We start from the raw sequence: 19,513 nt of genomic DNA, 5'->3' as shown, positions 1-19,513 counted from the left end.
CTCATCTGCTGTACATTAGGATGTTTCACCTGTCCTCTTTCCCTGAGTTCATTCCTACATTTCACCTGTGTGTCCCTATTCAATACACACACTTCCCCTGAGTGTTTATTTTACATGACAGTCCGTATACCATTACAGGTAATTTACACAGCTTCAGTACAGAATGCCAGGAATGGGATATCACAATACTTTGCACAGTAGATACACTGTCCTGTACTGTGTTTGGACCATATACTTTGCATTCATACCTTTCAACTGTCCAGATATTTACAGGCTGTCCAGATGTGTTCCTTATCAAATTTGTGACTTTCTGCCATATCACTGTGATGATCTCAGGACTGATGTGACTCATTATTATATACATTTGAGATCATTCCACTTAACTGTCCAGATTTTTGCAGAATGCCTAGATTTTTTGTCTCATATTTTTGATGAGATCATTCCTTTCAACTGTGCAGATTTTTGCAGAATGCCTAGATTTTTGTCTCATATTTTTGATATTTTCCTCATAAAATTTGGTTTGCTGGCAAATCACTGGCATGTCATTAGGGTCTATATTAGATCTTCAAACAGGTTGTCGAATGCCATAACAGTGACACCTAAATGTCGAAATCTAATAAATATGACAGGCCAATAACACAAATTTTTTCCCAGGAAAAATTTGAGTGGCCAACAAAACCCCTCTAAAACCCTAATCAAGTGGGGGACTTTGCCCCCCCACACCCCTGATGTGGGGGGATGTGCCCCCCTACACCACCCTAACTAAATACACCAATTCTGAGATCACTCTATATCAGGGAAAAGGGCAAATCCCCGATGATGGCCAAGTGAATTTTTTCCCAGGGGAAAAAATTTGCATAATTGGCCTGTCGTGTTTATTAGACTTCGATGTTTAGGTGCCGAAGTTTTAGCATTTGACAACCTAAGCATTTGAAGATCTTATATAAACCCTATCATTGCTGACTGAAGTCAGAATATAATGGCAGATATTTGAGTTTCAGAATTTATGCTCTTCAGATAATCCATGATAATGCAAAACCTATTATTCTATCAACTTTTTAAGTTTGTAAGAGCAATATTAAAAACGTGTCCCCTATTTTTGGGCTTTTGTCCCCCCATTAGTTATGACTTTGTCCAGATTTCTTGCTCTAAGATGTTGAGAGGTATGTTTGAGTTTCATACTTCAAATCCTTCAGAACACGTAGTTCCACCACATTTCTATAAGGAATCAATGTCAAATATTTCCCTATTTTGGAGTCATTGTCCCCACATTATGCTAGTCTTTGTACAGATGTAACCAGAACAAGAGCACACGGTCAGCCAGGGCAGCACTCCAACTCACTTTATTAGGAACAGCTACAACTCCAGTATGCAGTAAAACCAGTTAAGCTCTTTCATCCCAAATTGCATAGGACTTCCTCAGAACAACCTGATGAAGTCCTATGCAATTTGGGCTGAAAGTGTCCCATTTTATACAATTTTTACAATGGAAATATTGCTGTTCTCCTAATCATAATGAAGAAATAATGCATGCAGGCTCTACAAACATATCAGCTGCATTCAAAAACAATTCTGATGCATTAGGATAACTATATGAGCTAGAAAGTCATTCAAGATAGTGACTAGACAATCATTAGTTTCATTTGCATCAATTTCTTGCAAAACATTTTTGATCTTTCTTCTTTTTTTCTATACTTGCTAATTTGTGAAAAAATGATTAGGCAATCCACAATTCCTGCATTTTCTGGGGAGTGCAGCATATGGCTTATTATCATGCTGATTTACACATCATGAAAAAAAAAAGAGATGGTTACTGAATCAAACACTTTTCATATTTAGCTGTATCATCGTGATCTGCATAGCAAAGGTTTGCTTTACTGTCATACTGTTAGAAGCACTTTCACATTGTTCTTTCTTTTACTAGAGTTATTCTGTGTAGTATTAGCAAATTTTAGATCTTCAGAAAGGTCTTAGCATTTGTATGATAATTAATTTTGCTTCTGTGCACATACTCAAGCTTTTGTCTGATGTCATGACTATAATTTAGTTTTTATGTTGTCATTTTTAATACCATGAACAATTATGTCACTCAACAAAAAATCATGTAGCTCTCTCTGGTGTTTGTATCAATCACTTGATTCAGTCACACATGCATCAATCAACGCTGATGAAAGATGGTACCTACTGAGAAATAAATGAGGAATATATGATAAATTCATTTTAGGATTATATTCTGTTGATCTGTAGTAAGATTAAATATATTAAACACCTTACTGTCATCACCTGCAGCTAGGTAAGGAATTTTATGACTTTTACCTTCTCGGTTTTAAGCTCTACTGGAAGTAATACTGTCTAGACTGAATTTCTGCAATCTCTGCTTCCAGTTTTCTGCCAGATTTTTTTTTCTGGTGTAATATTGCTGCTAGATGAATAAGGGGTAATATAAAGGACATGATGAATGATTCAGCTATTGTATATATATATATATATATATATATATATATATATATATATATATATATAGGATCACTTTATAATCTCGAAATACTGAAATGTCGAATTTTAGTATCTTGAGACTATAAAGCCGAATGTTTAAAATAGCGAAATTCATAATCATGAATTTGAATATCTCAAATTCGCGGTTATGACCTTACGCTACGTAATGTCCGGGATTGTGTGTTGATGGTGCACGGTGCCGTGTGTGGATCTAGGTGTTATGTCAGGTAAGTGAGTGTTTTTTAAGGGTTTTGAGTGGGAGTTAGACTGTATGTGAGTGTGCTGATATGTTTGATGTGTGTGTGAGGGACTGGAGAATGTGCGTTTGTGAGTTTGCTTTTGTTTCCTGTTTGTGCGATCTTGGAGAACATGGGGGGGTGCAGGGGGGCTTGCCCCCCTGCTTATGTGTGTATGAGTTGTGTATGTGTGTAGTTTTGTTTGTTTATGTTGTGATGTGGGTGTTGTGGTGTATGTATGGTGTAGTGTGTGCGGTTTGTTCGGTGTTTTGAATTTTGCAGTTTTGTTGTTTCGCTGTTTTGTGGATTTGGTTTCATGGTCTCGAGATACTGAAATTCGATATTTCAGTATTTCGAGATTATGAAGTGAATCCATATATATATGTATATATATATATATATATATATATATATATATATATATATATATATATAGTACAGAATGTTAACTTTAATGGAAAGGTAACAGTTCTTGATTCTAGCTTTTTTTTGGTAAGTTATCACTTTTTATAAAGAGTAGCATTATTTATTTTTTTCATTATTTATTTTTTTCAAACTACTGCTTGTTTTTCTTTTATAACATGATGTAATTAATTAACCAGTCACCATAGCCCAATTAGAGGCATTCATTCAAACCAGGTAAAAACAAGCCCCTTAGTCTGACTATCCATGCTTTTTCTTTCTTATTCAAAATATTTTTCCATCCTAATTTACAACTTGTATACCACCAAACCCTGTCAATAATAAATAACCTATATTGGGCAGAGGGGTGTTTTAAAGTGTGTTTATATAACGTGTTATTGGAATTTTTATTTCTAATACTGCTGAAATGTTCAGACATCTGAAACTTAATTGGTCTGGATGTCTACCCTATATAATAGGAAGAGCAAGTGCATATCACTAGGTAAATTACCCAAGCCATGTGGCAATTACCAAAAACATTAATATTAAATATACGTGGTGTATTTTTAGATGAAAACTCTTTAGTTTCAACTATATGTTTACAAAATGAACAGTGTCCACAAGAAAAACAACCCATCACTTTATCCCCTTCAATAGTAACTTATCTAGATGCTGAAATTGGTTGACTATGCTCATAGTGGTTAAAATAACCACCCATGGTTTTACCTTTCCTAAAAGAAAAGTGGCATCTATTCTCCAAAAATGTGTTTAGATGCTCATCTGATAACAAGATACCCAATGGCTTTGTATAATATCCATAAATGACCATGTGTTCCTACCATAACTGGTAATACATTGAATAGGATGACATTTTTGTTGATCATAACGCTTGTATTTCAGCAAATCCCTTCTATCCATTTGTTTGACCTGGTTACTGGTCCAAAACAAATGTGATACATTATAACCACGTTGTACAAACCTCTGAGTTAATTCCTCATCTTGCTTAACAAAATCCTCATTACTAGAACAAATCCTATGAATCCTCATATATTGAGACTTCGGAATGTTATGAATGATGTGAGGTGGATGACAGGTGGTTGCATGCAAAAGATCATTAGAATGGAAAGGTTTACGGTAAAGTGTGGAGGAAAGTGTGCTATCCGATTGCTTATTTACCAACACATCAAAAAAAGAGATGGACTGCCTATCAAAATTTAAGGTGAATTGGATGCCTCATTTGTTTTCATTAAGATATTCAACAAATTCATACAAATATTAGGCATCAGATTTCCACACTAACCAACAGTCATCTAAAAACCACCTCCAAATTTCTTCCAAAAAAATTATGACTATTGTCATAAATGATCATTTTCTCTAAATACCCCATAAAAAGTTCGGCATAAATGAGGGCAAAAGAAGCTCCCACAGCAGTGCCCTTGAGCTGTAAATAACAAGTGTCCTTAAAATAAAACACATTCTTAGTGAGCACATGCTCTGTCAAACAAATAAGAAATGTGTTAAATCCAGGACTATATAAAGATCTTTTTTCTAACCAATATTCAAGAGCATTTAAGCCTGCCCAATGGGGAATACCTGTATATAAAGAGACCACATCTAGTGTACACATGAACCAGCCATCATCCAATTGAGCATCAGAAATAACATTTAAAAACTCTGTGGTGTCTTTTATCCGAGCTCTAACATGTATAAATAATGGTTGAAGATACCTAGTAAGAAATTCTGATAATGGTTCTGTAAAGGAACCATTACCTGCAACAATGGGTCTATCAGGGGGCTGTGTGGCATATTTATGAATTTTCAGGAGCAAATAAAGGTGTTGAGGCAATGGATCTTTCACCTTTAAATGAAATGAGACTTTATCACTAATAATACCCTCACTGACTGCCAGATCCAGAAATGCATCAATCTCACTTTTAAACCTGGGGGTAGGATTGATAGACATTATAGTATAAAATCTACCATCTTTTAATTGTCTATCCACCTCTACTGTATACATAGCCCAGTCCATAACAACTATTGTACCCCCTTTGTCAGTATTCATAATAACAATATTCTTATTCTGTCTCAAACTGTTTAAAGCCATAATTTCTGATTTTGACAGATTATTAGAAAGAAATTGATTATCAGTATGAATGCCAAAATGTAACTCTTAATACACATTTATACAAATGTCTACATGCTTGTTCATAGGGGGTACAAATGTGGATTTATGGAACGTGAAATCAGATGTTGAAGGTGCAGTAGTGTAATTAGCATCATTATCAAAAAACAATCTCAAATTCAATAACCTACAAAATTAATTCAAATCCTGAACAAAAGTATCCTCCAACACAACATAGCCAGGTAAGTTTAATCCCTTCTTTAACAATCTCTGTTCAGTGTCAGACAGTGATACAGATGAAATATTATGAACATTGTTACCACAATCTACTTGGGTTGGAGAAAATTCAACAAAGTTTCCAGAGAAGCGTCTGGATTTATCTTTTCACCCCCCCATCTTGATCTAAAGGGACCTTACTTATATGTAACGGACCAACTTCTGGAAAATAACAACTTTTCTTTGAAGCTGGTGACGTTTGTTAGAATTCAGGTTCTGTATCAGTGTAAGATGAGGAATCATAGGTAGATACTAGGCTATCTGCCCTAGGGCATTTATAAGCCTAGCCAGAGTGTATTTGGCTTCCGCCTCCCTATTAGATTAGCCTACTGTGCCTCTGTAAAGTAGGTCACAGAAGGTACCCTTTTAAGATTAGTTTACTGTGCCTCTGTGTAGCAGGGACACAGGAGAGATCCCAGGGGTGAATTTGTGATTTCCCATCCACATGTCCAAATTTCGCTTGAAGAGGGTCAGTGAGGGGCTATGTCTAACATGAATTGGGATTCTATTCCAGAGAGAGGGGAGCCTCTGGGAAATGAATCTGTCCCTCCAGCATGTCCTATTTATTTTTGTGCTGAGGTTTAGGTCCCTGGAGCGTGTAGCTCTAAGGGACTTGAATTTTTTGAGGTGGAGCATGTCCATTAATTCTGGGTTTGACATGGCTTTGTACGTCAGGCATAGATCGCCTCTGAGTAGGTGGTAAGCAACTGAGTAGAGCTGGAGTTTCTTTAGTCGAGCTGCATAGGACATCTGTTTGTAGCCCATGATCCTCTTGGTGAGGTACTTTTGGGGTCTCTCCAGTTGCTGCATGTGTTGGGTAAGGTACATCCCAAAAGGGACATTGTATTCAATTATGGGCCTGATGAGTGACGAGTAGAGAGGCACAATGACCTCTCTTGATCTAGATGTGAACCCTTTCATGATAAGGGGGGGCTATAGGTTCATAGGTTCATAGGTTCGTACTAGGCTATCTGCCCTAAGGCATTTATAAGCCTAGCCAGAGTGTATGTGGCTTACACCACCCCTTAGGATGAGAATACTATGCCCTTTTAGGGTTTAGTTTACAATGCCTCTGTCTAGTAGTGACACAGAGATGACCCCCAGGGTAAACCTACGATCTCCCATCCACTCATCGAGATTTCTCTTGAATAGAGTCAGTGAGGGGCTCTGCCTAACATGGACTGGGATTCTGTTCCAGAGTGTAGGGAGCCTCTGGTTTATGAATCTGTCCCTCCAGCACGTCCTATTTATTTCTGTGTTGAGGTTTAAGTCACTTGTTCTCGTGGCTCGGATGGATTTGGATTTTCTGAGGTGGAGCATGTCCATTAATTCAGGATTGGACATGGCCTTGTATGTCAGGCACAGATCACCTCTGAGTAGACGGTATGCAACTGAATAGAGCTGGAGTTTTTTCAGTCGGGCAGCATATGACATATGCTTAAGACCCTTTATCCTCTTGGTAAGGAACTTTTGGGGTCTTTCCAACTGCTGCAGGTGCCGGGTGAGATACATCCCAAATGGGGCATTGTACTCAATCATTGGCCTGATAAGAGAAGAGTACAGGGGCACAATGACCTCTCTTGATCTAGATGTGAAACCCTTCATGATAAGGTGGGCAATATAGAAGGTCTTCCTAACCACTTTGGCAATGTGAGTGTCAAATGAGAGGTTACTGTCAACCTGGGTCCCTAGGTTCCTGATTACCTCTTCCGTACTTAATGGATTACCGCCTATGTGGTAATTTGTCGGTACCTTGTTTTTCCCAAAGGGTATGACTATACATTTTTTGGCGTTCAGCTTAAGGCCATGGCTCTGGCACCAATTATCCGTTTCTATGAGGCCTCTCTGAAGGATGTTTGTGTCCGCTGGAGTATCAATTATGGCCCAGTTTGCAGTCATCTGCGAACTTTGTCAGCCACAATCCTCCTATGTTTGCCTGTACCTCAGAAAAATAAATGCCGAACAAGAGGGGTCCCAGGACTGAGCCCTGTGGGACACCGCTTGTGACTGGCTTAGAGTCTGACATAGCTCCAGCAACTCTGACCCTGTGGGTTCTGTCCTTGAGCCAGTTTACAACCCATCTTGTGACATATGGGTTTACATTTAAGCTGGTGAGTTTGTCTATGATGCCCGAGTGGGGTATTGTGTCAAAGGCTTTTGCAAGGTCAAGGTAGGCTGTGTGAACTGCCTTACCCTCATCAATGGCCTTAGTGACTGTTTCAAAAAAGTCTACCAAGTTCAAAAGGCAGGATCTGCCCTTGACAAAGCCAAATTGAGTAGGATCCAATGTCTGTAGGTCCCCAATGTCTTTGTTTATGAGTTCCATAAGGATCCTCTCCATAGCTTTGCAGACCAGGCTCGTCAAGCTTATGGGATGGTAATTTCCAGGGTCTGTAGAAGCACCGCCTTTGTGAAGTGGGACCACTGTTGCCGTACGCCACTCTTTGGGTACGTATCCTGTAGTAAGGCTAAGATTAAACAGCAGCCTTATGTGTGGGTTTAGTTCCTCTTGGAGTTCATGTAGCACACAGCCCGGGACACCATCCGGTCCCATTGATGCTGTGTTTTTTGCTTTAGAGAGGGCGGCTCTCACCTGGGCATCTGAGATGTTAGGGAGGCTACACTCTGCTGGGATAGTTATTTCTCCTTTTGAGGGGGAAGGGGAGGAGAAATTTGCACTGAACCTGTCTGCCAGAATGTTGGCAATGTCAGTGGGTTCAGTGTATTTTATGTCATTTTGGACTAACTCTGAGCATATCTGGGAGTTTTCACCCAGGTTTCTAACATAGCTAAAGAAGGCCTTGTGATTGTCTTTTGTGTCTTTTGCGATTTTTCTCTCAAAGTTGGCCTTGGATGATTTTATGAGTGATCGTAGTTTTTTGCTAGTACTGATCAGAGACGTCTTCCCTTTTAGGGATTTTGCTCTGTCATGTAGTAGCTTCCTCCTCCTGTTGTAAAGTTTGTTTATGGCTGGGGTCCACCAGACCGGCGCCTGCCTTTGGGGAATGGGTCTTGGTTTTATTTGGGATTGCATGATCCATGCATTCTTGAAGGTGCCCATAGAAGGCATTTGCAAAGGATTCAGCAGTGTGGGTTGTGGTTTCCACTGGCCCAGGGGCCTTGAAGGATACCACTTCAGTCTTGAGAAGTGTGAAGTTTGCTTTTGAGAAGTTCTTCACTGTGGTCTTTGTGCAGGGGTGGGGGCGGGATGTGGATTTCCAGTGAGATTAATTTATGGTCTGATCTTACCAAAGAGGGATATACTTCCAGTGTGGAGCATTTTGTCCCCATGTTTGTGATGATCAGGTCTAGTATATTGTCTACTCTTGTGGGAATGGTGACTAGTTGTTCCATTGCATTTGAGTTTATGAATTCTAGGAACCTTTGGGCTAGGGTGTTGGGGCTTGAGTAATGTTCCCAGTCTATGTTTGGGTAGTTGAAGTCTCCCAAAATGATGGTATTTGGAGAGACATTTATACTCTCCAGTGTCTTCAGGAAGGCTGTGTGGGGTTCCTGAGTTTGAGAGGGTGGTCTGTAGCATGCTACAAACTGTAAGGCAGTTTTGCCTATGGTTAGTTGCACCTGGATAGTCTCTGATGCTTCGTGCGTTGCTACTAACCTGGAGGTGTGGGTATCTTTGATGAAAATGGATACTCCCCCTCCTTTTGTGGTTCGGTCCAAGTGTTGGGGCCGGAAAGCATGATATGAGGTAAAACCTGATAGTGCTGGGGTGCTCTCAGGAGCCTTGAACCAGGTTTCAGTCACTGCACAGACATCGATGTTCTCCATACTGAGGAGGGCTTCGAGGGCGTGCATCTTGAGGTTTAGACTTCTGGCATCCTCACCTGGGGTATCACTAGTACCCTTTTTAAGAATGGACTTCCTCCTTTTCCTTTTCTGACTGATTCTTTTGGTCTCATTCTGAGAAAACTTTACAGTTTTAATTTGTTCAAAAGGCTTACCAGAACTATAATTCTTTTTATCCCTGTTAAACTTACGTATTTTCCTATCTTTCAATTCACTTTTAAAAACTAATAAGTCACTACTTTGTTTTTGAAAACAAGTTTTATAAATAGGTTGGTCACTATATTTTTTCACCAGTTCACATAATTTAGTAACCTCTGGCATTTGGCCCTCAGTCTTCCATTGATAAAAAGCATGTAGAGCTTTAACAAAATCCATTGCTGTATTCTGTTGTATATCTGCCCAAGTACATACAAAAAAACTATACACTTGAAACAGTTGTTAGAATCAGGCAAGAATGAAGGTAAAAATATGGAAAGGGCTTGTACAAAAAAGAAAGGAACATACAGTTGTACTAATTGTAAACAATGTAGATACATGAGTAACACTTCGTTTACAACAGTAGAACATTTAAATTACACCTTCTGGGCCAAGGAATATTACAACTGCAACAGTGAATTAGTAGTTTACCTGGCAATGTGTGTGTCATGTAAGAATTACTATATTGGTAAAACAAAGAGAGTTTTCAAGAGAAGATGTATGAGCATGTTTTGGCAATAAAAAAGAAAGATAAAAACAATGCATTGGCCAGGCATGCAGATACATGTAAAGATTTTAAGAAATTTGAATTTTTTATTTTAGACAGAGTTAAAAAGGAATTATTCTCAGGAGACTTGAATAATATTTTGGAATGTAAGGAGTCCATGTGGCAGCTAGTCTTTGGGGCAGACCAAACACCAGGGCTAAATGAAGTAATAAATTTGAAATGTTTTTTTAATTTATAGATAGTTTATTTAATAAGACTATCAGGGAGGGAAGAGAGCAAACACAAATAAAACAAAAACAGTTAGTTTTTCTAACTAAAAAATAACTAAAAAAGATTTGAAAATAAGTTATGACATTTTAAAGTTTATTTAATAGTGGATTATTAACATGAGTAAATGGTAAATGTTACAAGGAATTATGAATGCATTTCATGTATTGATCAATTAATTTGATTTCAAATGGTATGACATCATTTCCTGTGGAAATAGTATTTAAACAGTATTTTTTTACAATAACATGTTTCTGAGGAAGTTCACGTTAATAAAAGTGAATGAAAGCGCTAAAATTCAAATTGGAGAGTGAGAATTTGTTCTTTTGGAAGTTCATCTTGATTATTGCCTGGTTTTCAGTGTGTTTATCGTATTCTTGGAACGTTTCTATAGTATTTTTCAGTGTTTTGTATCCAGACTTTAATCGTGTATGGCTGCCGAGGATTATATTCAAGACACCCTCCTCAATTTGTCTATACATTCTGTACCGGATTCAGTACCGGATCCTGAAGTTATAGATTCGACATCTACAGAGTCTCAAAATTTAATAATAGAGACAGTTACCAAAATAGTGAAAGAAGTATTTCAGAGTCAGACAACGTCGTATAATAAAGGAAATGTGAAGGCTCCTTTAAATTCAAGAGAGGAAGTAGCCTCACGTCAAGGAACAGACGTAAGAACTAGTGTGGAAAGTCAGAACCGTAATGGTGGACAAGTACAAGAGCGGTTACCTTTTGAGGGTAACATTTGGATGTATATGAACAAAGACAATGGCAACCCATTCGCGGACATCGGAGAAGTGACTGCAGGAGCAACAGTAAGTCTAAGCAATGACGATACTGTAACTTGTAAGAAAGGCATTTTCGAACTAGAAAAATGTATTTACAAATACGTAACACTCACCTTAGAAGTACAATATCTAAAAGAATGTGTCAACAGAAAGATAGTGCCAAAAGGATTAAGAACGGCGAGGTTTCCGAATTGCGTGTCACCTGGAGACACGCTAGCAACGGAACTGATAAAATTATACAATGACACAGGTATCAGAATGGTGAATTTACTTATAGAACATTACAATAGTGAATTAACTGCTTTGAATGACACTATAAAAAGTCTGGATGAGAGGTTACACAAATATAACAGTTTTGTGAGTCTTTTAGACCTATATAACGCTATTGAGAAAAAAGCGGAAAGACATAGGGCTACTCTAATTGCTAGGAAGCAATCTAAATTAAGAAGAGATGTAATTTCTTATAAAAATAACGAGGCTTACATTACTCAAGCAGACTTCTCAGTAGCAGTGCAGGGAGCTACTGTCGGTAATGGTGGAGAAATTGAAGAAAGGCTAATAAATGAAAACAAAGATAGAGTGGAGCCTAATGGTGGGTTCAATACTAGTGGAAAACCACATGAAGATTTTCCGGCTTTGCCCACTAACAGCAGAACAGTGCTAAATGAGAACACCACAGACATTAGTTATGCAGACAAGGTGGTCAGTCTTTCTGAAAATAATACTCCTTTTCAGAAGGTCCAGGAATACAACAAAAGGACAACGAGATGGCACAACACCACTCAATTTCGGGGGAGGGGCAGAGGAAGGAACAGAAGGAGATGGTGAAGGCCTCCTCTGAAACTAACAGTGACTTATATGAAGTAGTAATAACCAATTTGTCTGATCTAACTATTAGTCCAGCTGTAGAAAGTGTTTTGAAGAAGGGATTTAATTTAATTCCCACTAACAACATGAATTTAGGGAAACTACTAATAGATTTCAGACTTTTTCTGAGAAAGTTAAATCTAAAATACATTATGGAAGATCTTAGTATTCAGAAGCAGCAAGATAGAAGTAATGTCATCACTAACCCTAGCACCTATAATCCTCCTTTAACAAACAGTTTATTAGTATTTCAAAAGTTATGTGAACAGGATTTTAGAAATATTAATACTAGTTATGGTAAGAACAACCTAACAGAAGAAGAATTATTAGCCTTAGATACACTGATTAAAAACAACAACATCAGAATAATGAAGGCAGATAAAGGTGGAAAAATAGTGATAATCAACAACAAGGATTATACAACATATATAGAAGATCTACAAGATAAAAAAAACTTACAGTAAAGTCAACTATGATTTAGTGACCAAAAAATTTAGGACTATAGACACTATTTTGTTTGACATGTACTGTCAAGGTGAATTGAATGGATTAGATTATGATTTTTTACACAAAGAACATCCCAAGTTGGGAGTATTTTTTGGGATTCCCAAAATACAAAACAACGAAACAAAGCCACCATTTAGACCTATTATTTCAGCCAAACAATCTAAAACAGAAAACATTTCTATTTGGCTAGATAACATACTAAATCCTATAGTTCAGAGGTCAGAATTTTTTATTAAAGACTCATGGAATCTTCTAGAACTAATAAGAAAAGTTAACATAGGAAATGAAGATCTGTATTTTGGAAGCTTAGATGTAAAAAAATCTTTACACAAGTATAGACCAAGAGACAGGTATTGAATTCATGAGAGAATATCTGAACACACATACAGACTTTTCAGGGACAAAAGTTAACTCACTTTGTACCCTGATGGAGCTAGTTTTGGAGAATAATTTTTTCAAATTTAATAACAACATTTACCAACAAGAATGTGGGGTAGCTATGGGGTCTAGGGTAGCCCCTTCCTTTGCCAACATTGTAATGGCAAGTTGAGAGACAAGATTTTTGAAAACCCACATATTCTTCAACAAAGTGTCCATGTATCGTAGATACATTGATGATTTAATATTTTTGTGGAAAGGAGAAAAACACGAATTTATGGAATTGGTAAAAGATCTGAACCAGACAACTAATTTTTTGCATTTTAAAATAAGTGATTTTGGTAAAAGTATTACCTTTTTAGATCTGACACTTAGTATAAATAATGACATAAACACAAATACAAATACTTTCAGTAGTAAGATCTATAGAAAACCTTACTTTGCAAATAGTTATTTACACAAAGACAGTTTACATCCGACACACATGAAAAGGGGAGTAATAAAAGGGCAAATCATTAGATTAAGTAGGTTAACCTCTGAAGAAGACACCTTTTTGAAAGAATTGGCCCTTTTAAGAAGTCTATTTATAAGAAGAGGGTACGAAAAGAAGTTTTTGGAGAAAATAGAAAGAGAGGTCATACCACTGAGAAAAGGAGTAGCAAAACCAATTTTATACTCAGAGGAAACACTAGTAGAAGCATCAGTGATTTGTAAAAAGAACAACATTACTGACAAAGAAGTAAATGAATTTTCCATAGCATTTCCATTACCCATAGTTAATGAAATGAGTGACATCAAATCAGTTATAGAAAGTAACTGGAAAGTAATAATGGGCAATAGGGAGTTAGTTTCAGCTATAGAAAACAAACCAAAATTCACTTACAAAAAAACTATACACTTGAAACAGTTGTTAGAATCAGGCAAGAATGAAGGTAAAAATATGGAAAGGACTTGTACAAAAAAGAAAGGAACATACAGTTGTACTAATTGTAAACAATGTAGATACATGAGTAACACTTCGTTTACAACAGTAGAACATTTAAATTACACCTTCTGGGCCAAGGAATATTACAACTGCAACAGTGAATTAGTAGTTTACTTGGCAACGTGTGTGTCATGTAAGAATTACTATATTGGTAAAACAAAGAGAGTTTTCAAGAGAAGATGTATGAGCATGTTTTGGCAATAAAAAAGAAAGATAAAAACAATGCATTGGCCAGGCATGCAGATACATGTAAAGATTTTAAGAAATTTGAATTTTTTATTTTAGACAGAGTTAAAAAGGAATTATTCTCAGGAGACTTGAATAATATTTTGGAATGTAAGGAGTCCATGTGGCAGCTAGTCTTTGGGGCAGACCAAACACCAGGGCTAAATGAAGTAATAAATTTGAAATGTTTTTTAATTTATAGATAGTTTATTTAATAAGACTATCAGGGAGGGAAGAGAGCAAACACAAATAAAACAAAAACAGTTAGTTTTTCTAACTAAAAAATAACTAAAAAATAACTAAAAAAGATTTGAAAATAAGTTATGACATTTTAAAGTTTATTTAATAGTGGATTATTAACATGAGTAAATGGTAAATGTTACAAGGAATTATGAATGCATTTCATGTATTGATCAATTAATTTGATTTCAAATGGTATGACATCATTTCCTGTGGAAATAGTATTTAAACAGTATTTTTTTACAATAACATGTTTCTGAGGAAGTTCACATTAATAAAAGTGAATGAAAGCGCTAAAATTCAAATTGGAGAGTGAGAATTTGTTCTTTTGGAAGTTCATCTTGATTATTGCCTGGTTTTCAGTGTGTTTATCGTATATCTGCCCAAGTACTTAACAAAACATCATCGGCCTGTCCCACTAAGGGTTTAATTTTAACTCAAAGACCCCTAGGTGAAATCCCCTTTGATAAATAGGCTTTAAAAAGCCTAGTATGCCATACTGAAGATCTGAGGTTCATCATGTTCTTAAGTAATTTATCAAACAACTCCGTACATTCATTGACCTGCTGTGGTTCTTGACTTAAAGGACCTGACCTATTAGGGTCAATGCCAAAGAGCCCTATATCATCCGTATCCATAGAAAGGCCTTCTAAAATACTCATCAAATCCATCTTAATAAGAATTGGAACCAGAAAACCCTAACTCCTATGTGTAAGTTTGAGAATAAACCAATATAATAAATATACCGGTCGATATAACAAAATAAGTGACCGCCATATACAATCTTAAGCACTAACCTTGATATATGGCAAACCCACTAATGTTATTAAACCTCTCATATAGAGTATGACCACTAATATTCAACACAGAACCCAAAATTCCAAATGTAAAGTTAATTTCAGACAATATTAACAGGCCCAATGTGTTACAATATTTTTATAGCCTTTAGAACAAAAAAAGAAGAAAACATTATAAACATCTCCCCAAATTCAGAAATACAATCCGACAAGTCATCATCTTTCGGCTTTTCCCATTAGGGGTCGCCACAGTGGATCATCTGTTTCCATTTCTTCCAATCCGACAAGTCCTGTTTATAAAATAATACGAGGCATGCTTACAATATATATAAAACAATTAAAATCCAAGCAACGAAGACAAACCACACTGGCAACTGTTTTTGTGAATTAGCGCTTTCGTTTACTGGCAAATTGTAAACTTCTTCAGATAAAACAACCATCTTAATACATTCCTTAAATAGTACAATATATTCTGATGTCATAAATTGCATAATTAATTAATTGCTTAATTAAAACAGCAGATTTTAAAGAAAGCCTACCCATATAAGACCACAGTTATAAACTTTTACTGCATTATATTGACAAATATTATTATTAATAAAAAGAATAACATGTTAAAATAAAGCATACAAATCAATGTGTACATATATTAATAGTATAAAAAATATATATTAATTATCTACACAATGCTTTCAATTTCAACAAACTTTTTATAGAAATCATTTCATATATATATATATATATATATATATATTTGGGGAGGTAACAAAACATATATGTCCTCATGCAATGTTAATGGGGTTGAGAGGCCCCGCACAATATATGTTTGGTATGAATAGGTATACCCCCCCCCGCCAAGCATGACCTCCTTGTAATACAGTACCAAGTGGTGCAGATCTCATAACCATGACCAGACACGACATGGCCATCCCTAGGATACACATACACAGACACATATATGCAGATACAGGTATATATATATATATATATATATATATATATATATATATATATATATATATATATATATATATATATATATATAAATATATATATATATATATATATATGTATATATATATATATATATATATATATGTATATATATATATATATATATTTATATGTATATACATATATATAGATATATATGTAACTACACATACACACACACAGATTTGTACAGTAATATACATATGTAGTACGTGCATACAATATGGAGCAGCCAGTATTCCTACAGTCACCCCCTTACCAATTGGAAACTGTATGAGCCACCCATACAAATGACATTCATAGCCTGCAATATATACCCACAGAGATATCAAAGGGTATAACACCACACAGTGTGCATAAATGAATGTGAAAGCTTTATTTGTGTACTATGACAGTTGTATATGCCATGTAATTTAGCTGTTTAGACACTGACATCCATATGAACAGTGTAATGCAACTGTGAAACAGTTATACTATGACAGTAGTCTGGAAAGGTCGACATATGTTGCTGTGCAGGCCGAGGCCTTCAAGTAGTACATTAGTAATGACAGACTGGGCCACAGCATACCAGACAATCAACAGTACGTAATGCAGATGTATAGGTCAGCAGCCTCTATCTACACTCTGTACACAATCACTGGGGTACAGACCCCAGTTGACATCATGGGATGTATCTGTGACATAACAAGGCATACCTGACACCATCACTATCACACTAACAAACAGGACATCCCGTATGCCAGGAGACAGTAGGCCTGCATTTACCCAAGGTGGATTATATGGTAAAGTACATCCAGATACCTTAAGGCAGCTTATCCCAGATACCCACACATGTTGTAACAGCCTAGGTTAGTCATGGTGCACCCCCGCTACACTCACTAATACTGGGCCATATACCATTGTTACATACATTGGCCTCTGGAGTGCATTAGGGCACACATGTATTGTGTATGTGAAACCCACACATATATGGCCCCAACCCCCCAGTATGTGTGGGGGACATGACAGCAGTGGAGTGATGGCAGGAATGACAGCATGACATACACACAGCCCACTACATAACAACCCCTGACAGCATGTCATATGTGCAAAGCCTGGTATGTAGGTGGAGGACAGAGGCTGGAACACAGGCACATATGTGTAAAACTGTTGTCATACAGTAAGCAAGATATGTATATGTGTACATAGCTATATGGATATATGTATACTTATTTATACATATATGGTCACCATATGTCCTGCACATGGAGTGGAGCCCTACCTCAGCCCCAATAGTCCCAACCTCTCAGTTCAAGGAGATGTCACGTATGTGGTTCAGGTATATTTGTAGACTATTGCTACTGTAATAGAGATTGTTTTCACAGAAATGGTTTGTGTGTGGGAGGCCACATCTGCTGTTAACATGTGCGCCATTTGCTACTTACAGACATCCTAAGGTCAGCATAGTACAGTACCACTGCTAGCACAGTAACGCCCCTGTGGACTACAGCTGCGATAAGGCCAATATATGTGGACAGTCTGACACACTTGGGTCAGTCCAGGGGTATACCAAGAAACCCTTCATGCAAGACATGTGGACCAGGCCTGTCAATGTGGATGTTAACAGCCATGTAGATGGGTATAACATGTACATACATACATATATACATACATACATTTGCCCCCATAGGTTATGCGGTCATACACCCCTGTCTGTCCTGACACATAATAACCGCTGGTAAAGAGGTGCCATGGCCACATACTATCCACTAGTTACTGACATACATCTGAACAGCATCCCACTGCTTTGTTTGACATACATGACTGTTATGGTGGCCAGGCAGCAGTATATCTGGCAAGTATCTGAACATGACATCTCACTGGATAAGTATAGTAAGCTGCTAGGCATGTAACAAAGCACAATGCAGACTACAGGCAGACTGACTCAACACTGGGCTACATATCCTATGTGGGAATACATATGTACCTGCATAGATAGCAGGCTCTACAGGCATGTCACATCACAGAGTAACAGACACCTGTGTGAAAGTGCATAATCACAACCAATGTGAACACAGCCACAGCCACATATGGTAAGCTAGTGTACTATTACATTATATGGACTATCTGATGTACACCATCCTCATATGAGTTACTCACACAACAACCCTACATATACTGGGTCGCTACACAGTGTGGTCCGATGGCTGTCTGTGATGTGGGACATGTGTGTGTTCACCCCTACAAACATGTAAGCTGATAGGGTGACATATAGTGGAGCAGCATGTAACATCAGATAGAACAGAACCAAGAACAGTGACATCTACCACAGTCTCTACACAGGCCAATGTACATATGCACTATACACACACTGTCGGCAATTACCACTACCACTGCTAGCACAGTAACGCCCCTTTAGACTACAGTAATCTCACTGGCTTGTTATCAGATATGCTGTCAATGAATATGGTGTACAGAACATATGCACCCCCTACTGCAGGACATATGTACAAAGGTTGACAGGGTTGTGGCTGGAGGCACAAACACAGGCCCAGTATTGACATGTTGCTGTGATGGCCTCATACATCTCCTGTCATAACAGGGTGTGATGCAACATATATCCTATGAGGGATATGACACCAGTAACTCTCCTGGCTGTCACCATCTACTGACTGCAATCCTTACACTACCTTCTGCAGTTGAGAGATAGGTGCTCTGTGAGGAACACAAGGAATACAAGGCACCACACACTGCCAGTCTGCAGATGACCCTACAGATGGGGATTCCTCATAAACATAGCACTGACATGACAAGTATTAAAACATGTAGGATAGCCATAACCACACACACCCAGTTAAACCAATAGTACCACAACTGCAGTATAGCAGCACTTACAGTCTGTAGTCAGGACAGGCACATCCCCCTCCTGTGTGTTGGCCTGTTTCCACAGTGTATGTTGTCAGAGGTAAGTCCCCAATCCATCTGTGATGCTGTTTGCCAAACAACAGATCTAGTCCCTGCTGACAGTGAATGAAAAGGCCCAACACCAACATTATGTTCCTAGATATTGGAGTGTGTTTCCATGCAATTGGCTATGGGAATGTTACCACAGCTGTTCCACATGCAATCAGCTAGAGGAAGGCTGTAATCTGTGCAGAGGCCATCAGCTGATCATGAGCATCACTGACAATACACATGCCGCTGCCTAAGCAATGCAGGTGTAAGTCTCCACATCCACCAGAGAGGGAGTGAGTGAGGCAGACAGAGCCAAAGATAAGTCAGGGTGGGTTGGGAGAGTAAAAGGTAAGCATGTTTGTGTCACACACCTGCCAGTCCAGGGTATCGAACCCATGACTGACTATGTATTGATATCACATCTGTTATCCCTGCATGGTGGATATTGTGATTTATGCTAGGGGCACCATATAAGAGAGTTTGAAAA

The sequence above is a fragment of the Protopterus annectens genome, chromosome 1.part0, assembly GCF_019279795.1.
Source record: "Protopterus annectens isolate FY-2018-M chromosome 1.part0, PAN1.0, whole genome shotgun sequence".
Classification (NCBI taxonomy): Eukaryota; Metazoa; Chordata; order Ceratodontiformes; family Protopteridae; genus Protopterus; species Protopterus annectens.
The sequence above is the reverse complement of the archived record's forward strand: the minus strand, read 5'-3'. Positions refer to the sequence as shown.